We start from the raw sequence: 6,897 nt of genomic DNA, 5'->3' as shown, positions 1-6,897 counted from the left end.
ATATTGGAGAGCACAGGTCAAAGGTATAGCACAGCTAAAAGTACGATTTCTGGGCCACATCATGTAACTGTGTATGTATGACCCTCAGTGGATGCTGCCAAATTTTTTTCCAACCTGTGGAACTTTTTTATACCCTTTCCAGAAATGGGTAAGAATTTCTAGTGCCCTCCATCCTGTCAACATTGGGTTTTGTTTGTCCTTTTTTTTTAAAAAAAGTAAGCTTTATTGAGGTGTAATTTTCATAATAAAATCTGCCAACATTAGATTCTTCTACTTTCTTTTCAATGATATCATTTCTTTGCAAAGCTGGATTTTGCTGCTTGCTGTGATAAAAGGCAAGTGCCATGCAAAGAATGAATGTGTAACAGGAAGCAAGGAGGCACTCTGAGAAGGTTTCAGAAGCCGTGCAGTGCGCAGCATTAAGGTTATGATTCTGACGTGTCAGAGCAGTGAAAACACAAGCCACTCTACTGAACTTTTGTCAAGGGAACACATAAGAATAGCCACAGCACCAGCCACAAACCTACAAAAGATAGAAATATATGTGAACCCCGAAAGCAACAGCATTCCCCTACGAAAGCACTGTTGTCAACCGACCTATCAGGAAATTAGGGCAAAGGGGAAGGACAAAGACAGAGAGAATTTGCAGGCCACCAAAGATGATTGGTTAATTAAATCAATTTAATATTGGTCAAAGGATTAAAATTAACTCTAGGTGTTGAATTTTTAATTTAGGCTGACCCATATTGGAACATGAGACTCTTGGAATCATATATTGGTATATATGGAATCATACATTAGATGACGCCTAAAAATATTTATCAAAAATTGTCAGTGGAATAATTGAGTCGTCTGGTTTCTAGAAGTACAAGTATTCATTCCTCTTTGAAGATATTAGTATATTTAGTGTACTTTACAAGTATATTTAATGTACTTCAACACATACATTTAAATTTTTAGAAGTTGAAATACTTAGTGGATATGTTTGCTTATTTGACTAGTACAACCAGTATAGGAAATTTAGGAAGTCCAACTTAACTCAGATTTTCAAGCCAAAATTAAGCCAAGACTTATATACTAGAATGCTATACCATCATTATTTTCTATATTACAAGGTAATCTGAAATATATATACATATATATATATATATATATATATATTCAGTCATTTTTAGAACAAAATTATTAAGCCAATCTAATTTTACTAAGTCGCCTCAAAAAAAAAAAAAACACAACATGACAGAAACATTTTAAATGCCATTTTATATCCAATGTATAAATTATTTAAATTTCTTAAAAGTATTAAGATTCATCTTTGTTATCAATATCCTTTCTTGTTTGTCCTTGTTGTTCCAAGTAATCAAGACCATTAATTTAATCTATTGCTAAATCTGTTATTATTCCTTGTCACGAATTGAACAACAAAATTTTTCCTTATATAGATACCACATTGAAAGCATAAGTAGTAAAGCAATTTTCCCAGAAATTCTTAATCTTCTTATTTTAGATTTATACAAGTTATTATTACTTTCCTGAAGTTAACTGGGGAAGTGACTCCTTTAAATTGTTAGAGACCTAATTTGTCCATTCTCTCCAGAGGAAGAGAAAATACATTGATTTCTTTCTGAAAAAAATAGATTTAAAAGGGAAAAGAAGCCATCAAACGAGTGGGCATTATTTAAAGTGAAAGCAGAGGCAATGATATGTATTAATAACACTTGCCAGTGAGGGAAACAAAGTGAAATAATTAAGCAACATTTAGGTCTTCGGAGGACCCTCATTGCTGAAAGTGATACGTTTTTGAGTCTCCAGGGTATGTACCTGTGCATGAAGTTATTGCTCCTCATCCATTTGTATTAAGGACCGAACGGGCTTACAGTTCTGGAAGGTTTAAATCTTGATTTGTACGGTTGTCACAAGTGCTCATGTTGCTGACTTTGTTGCGTGTTTGTAATGATACAAATGTCTTTCCTCTGCTTTCTGTAGTCTGATTTAAGCAATCCCTAAGGGACATTGGTTTGAATTTTTTTAGTTATTTAGAAACTTGAGTATACCAGTGAAAGAAAGCTGCCTATTCCGTGCTAAAAATTCAATATTCTTCCTGTATAACCCCCCTTATTAATGTTGAGTTCCTTATGAGGGAACCATTGCATATTAAGATCGTCCTTATTGTAGATATTACACTTTTACAGTTATTGACAAGGATTGCCTGGGCCCACGTGGTTTTTAGCAAATAGTGGAAAGACAAGAGGTGGACAGCTTCTCACTGCTGCGGTGTCACATACCAGGAAACACCAGAATCCTCAGGACAAGAATCAGACAAAAAGACTCATGGTCCGGATTAGCTGTCATCTTCTACCTAACAGGGAATGGATCCCTGTCAACCGCCACCCAACAGGGATTATCCCCAGAAGTTCACTTCCTAAAATTAAAACCAGAATCCCGCACTGAGACGAGAAATTAGTGATGCACAAATGAGAGGGAGAGAGAGAGAGAGAGAGAGAAAATACCTGTCCAGTAACCACACGGTATGAAAAAGAACCACACGGTTCAATCTCACATGAGATTGAACAGAACAGAGCAAACATGAGCCAATAGCTCTAAGGGTCCAGGTCCGAAGCAGGAACCTGTGGTGGGCAGGATTCTGTTGGCTCCCACGAGGTGTCTTAGATGGGCTAATGTTTATAGTCACAGCCACAAAACAGACAGACAAAGAAACAAACAAAAACGTGTCAAGGAATAACATAGAGACACTTATGCCCATGCGAATTCCCCATTTTATAGGAGGGAGGACAGGCATTAGATTTTTCTCATCAAATTAAAAGTATAACCAAAATTTATAAATAGAAGAGGAAAGGGGAGAAGGAAAAAAAAACCTCTGGGATCAGCGAGATTCTTCTCTTTGGATAAGTTGCTTGGCAGGACGTTGTCAAAGAGGTCACTCTGGGCAGTCTTCTCTGGACCCTGTTGACTAGGTCTGCAGAGAAAACCATTACAGTTATTAGGAGACTTTAAAAATATTGAATGTTGAGCTTTCAAACGTATGCAATAGAATATCTCTGTGTACTGCCCACAGTGTCCCCCTGTTGTCCTTCCCCTTAGTTATGTCGGGAGGGCACTGCTCCCTTTATTAGTTAGACTACCATAGAGAGATGTACAGAAAGGTTGCTGTGTTGGCAAGTAAATGAAGAAAGGGACATTGAAAGACTGGAAAATAAAATGGCATATGATTCAGTGCCACTTCTGTGGAGGGCAAACTTGAAGGATTTACCAACATTAGAAGCATAGAAACACTAAAGGTAGCACTTGCACTTGCAGTTCTCTACGCTCTGGAAACACCTGCACGAGTGGTCAGAGGTGTGTGTACAATAATGATGGTTGCAGCCTATTCGTCATCGTGAAACCATGAAACCAAATACTACACAACCATGGAAGAAACGCCTTTATCAAAAATAATGCAGAGGAGAATTATGATGATGAGTTCACCGATAACATCATTCATAGAACAATTACGAACGTTCACAGCTGAAAAATGTGAGACACATAAAATATAACTTTCTTGTCCAAGTCTGTAGACTTGGCAGAATAAAGACTATCCCACCAGACCGTGGCTTCCTCGATCTCTTTCAGGAGGCCGTAAGTTAGGCAACTATAGGGTCCAATAGAGACGACCGACAATAGAGCTGGGAAGGGGAGTGTGGCCCAAGACAGGCAGCAGTCGTGAGGTGGATAGGACCCCGATTGCAGTTCGGTAAACTTTGTGGGAGCAGATGTACAGGTGATAATCAGCATGGAACACCTGCAATGGTAATCAGCACGGAAAACGCTGAATGGGTTCTAAAACCTCTACCCACCGTCCCTGGGTGGGCTCGAACCACCAACCTTTCGATTAACAGCCGAACGCGCTAACCCATTGCGCCACAGAGACAGCAGCACGCCCCTCTCCTGGCCTCTCTATGGAGTAGACACTGACTAATTCCTAGGATGTGCCGCCTTTCTCGCAGGAAAACGGTACCAGTTCCAAAGCTTCGGAAAAACGGAAAGTTTAGAGCAGCCGATCCCACTGGACCTGAGACTGGGTCGAGGTCAGGAAAAGACAACACTAAGCACTATTATCATAGGGCAGCCACCCATGCAGACAATTCTGACAAGCACTTGAGAATACACCCCCTCCCTTGGACGCATTTCCCATCTGGTCCTCTCATCCTCCCACTCACTACAGGGAAGGATTCGTCACCTTTGTGTCCTGTCAGAACCCTTTACGCTCCGTGCAGGGCACAGAGATCCAGGCAACAGCCAAGGGGCAGCTGCACTTCCCAGAAGGGCCTTTCGCGAGGTAGGCGGTTCCAGCGCTCAGGCTGACCCAAGACCCCACTGCCCGCCAAGGCAACCGGGAAGGAGACCGGAGGGCAGCCGGTCCGGGGGGATTCCTACTAGCACAGAACGTGCCTGGCCTGCACTTCGGGGGGAGCTGAATAAAACTCCTCTTGAAGCTTCTCTACAGCCTGAAGAGAACGGATTTCAGGCTCCTGAAAGGGCAAGGGGGCCTCCTCGCGAGGACAGAGGCTTCCCCTGGTCTTGGAGGACAAGTCCCGCAGAAGCTGCCTTTGAGAGACACGCCAAACGAAAGGAGCAATCTTGAGTGGAGAGGTCTGCACGGAACTCTCAAGTGGTGTCGCCATTCTTATGTACGGAGAGAGAGTGAGAAACCCAACGTGGGAACATGTTTACTGTGCACTTACGTACAGAATATACGATGTTATTCCTCTTGCAACTTTCTTGTATGTTTCAAAGGGCTTTGGTGTTGGTTCTTCATGAATGTTTGGAACTCGAGTCTCCGATTCTCTTGGGATGAAAACGCGGTAAATAAGACTTCGGGTTTGTAACATGCAGGGGGAAAAGAGCCGAGGCGAGAGCCGGCCAGCCCAGGCTGTTCATTACATCTCACGTCCTCCAGCCTGCGCGATGTCAAGGACCCTGAGGCCGGCACTCGCCGGCATTTGGGGACTCAGTGCAGAAGCTCTTCTGCATCTGAACCTTGAAGCAAAACACAGCTCTGGTCGGGGCAGGAAGAGGAAGACTCCTGCCAGTGGAGACGCTGAAGGGGAAAAAAACGAAAAAAACTTTTGCAGAGGCTTCCCTGACCGGGAATCGAACCCGGGCCGCAGCGGTGAAAGCGCCGAATCCTAGCCACTAGGCCACCAGGGAACCATTGAGGAGCCTCGACGTAGCGTCTCCAGGTGAAAATTGTAAGAGTCAAGACTAAACTTCAGAGACCCGGAGAGCAGGAACGGAGATTTCCCAGAAGCCCAGGGCTGAATGCAGCTGTGCAAGGCTCCCAGCCCTTGCCCGGCTGCTCATCACCCTTCACCTCGCCAGTCTTGGGCGACGCCTTGGGCCCTGAGACAGGACACAAGGTCCGTCCTGGTCTAGCTTCAGCGCTGTGTGCTGCCGAGCCAAGGTCCTGCTCTCTTTCTGAACCTCGCTTTTCCCTTGAGTCAGGTGCCGACTGGGATGTCAGCAGGGGATGGGCGGATCCGTCCACTTCCTGATCTCTGCCCTGGCTCTGGGGGCTCTCCTGGAGACGGCACCGCTACGGGCTCCTTCCCCTCCGCGACCGGCTCAATTCGTGGAGCCTGACATTGTTCATTTCCGTGTCTTTGGCTCGGGTCCCCGGTGCACAGTCGGGTTCGGTCTCTTTTGTGGCGTCACGCAGATCAAACTGTTGCGTAGGTGTGCCGAGGTGGGGGAAAGCCAAGTGTGCTTTCCAGGGATGAACTCCTGGGTTTTCAGAGACATAACTCGTGTGAACATGTGGAAGAGGTTTAGGCACCTGCTTAGTAGGTGAGGGGATTTCCGGATGTAAAACTGACCCGAAGTCAGCCTTGTCCTTTGCCCACTTGGATTAGCTGGCTGTGGCCTGCGCTCCGCGGTGCCTCAGAGCAGAGAAAGGCGGGCGGGTTCCTGGTGCTGAGCAGGCTCTCAGGCAGTAAGGGAACTCCTGGCCTGTACCTTGGGGATGGAAACTGAGGCTGCGCCCGCCGCCTCACCCCCTGCCTTTCGCCCGTTTTGGTTTTTGGAATGGGAAGGTAAAAACTTCAGAAAGGAAGGACGCTTGTTTCCGCCCGGTTTCGAACCGGGGACCTTTCGCGTGTGAGGCGAACGTGATAACCGCTACACTACGGAAACACGGCGGGTGCTGCCGCTTAGTGGCGCATCCCTGAAATCCGTAGGTCCTGCCACCACTATCCTAGTCGCCAACTTTTTAAACTGCAGAATGAACCTTGAAGCCCCGAGATCTCTCAGGCAAGGAGACTGCGGCTTCCGAGAGGCCCTGCTTTCAGGGTTCCTCGCCTGGCCCGAAGGGAGGACCCCCGAGCCTCCCACAGTTGGCCTTCGGGCTCCCGCACCGACCGCAGAGTCCTCGGATCCACGGCTATGCCCCCGAGTGCAGGGGTCGCCCCCGCTGCTGACTCCTCAGCTCCCAGAAGCCGCGGGAGCCGGGGGTTCGGGCAAGTGCCCTTTGGGCCTAAGGGGAAAAGGTAGAGAATTAGGTTCATTCCAGTGAGCTTCTCTCTCTCTGGAGCGGATCCTGTGGGTCCTAGCTGCATTTCTCCAAAGCCTTCAAACAGAATTCCTTTCATCCAGACTGGATTGAGTCGTCTTCAGGGTGAATGCTAGCTTGCTACAAACACTCCGTCATACCTGAAGGAGGAAATCTACAACTCCCAGGTAAATTCTATTTTCTTCCTTTGATTTCTTCAAACAACAACAACAACCAAAAAGACAGGTCACTGGTACATACTTGCACTTTTCTTATAATACTTAAGGTATGTCTGACTATCTATGAAAAGCTCTTGCTATAGAAACATGTGCAAGAGATTGTCTACCATGAGC

This window comes from Balaenoptera borealis (genome assembly GCF_965194805.1).
Source record: "Balaenoptera borealis genome assembly, chromosome: 1".
Classification (NCBI taxonomy): Eukaryota; Metazoa; Chordata; class Mammalia; order Artiodactyla; family Balaenopteridae; genus Balaenoptera; species Balaenoptera borealis.
The sequence above is the reverse complement of the archived record's forward strand: the minus strand, read 5'-3'. Positions refer to the sequence as shown.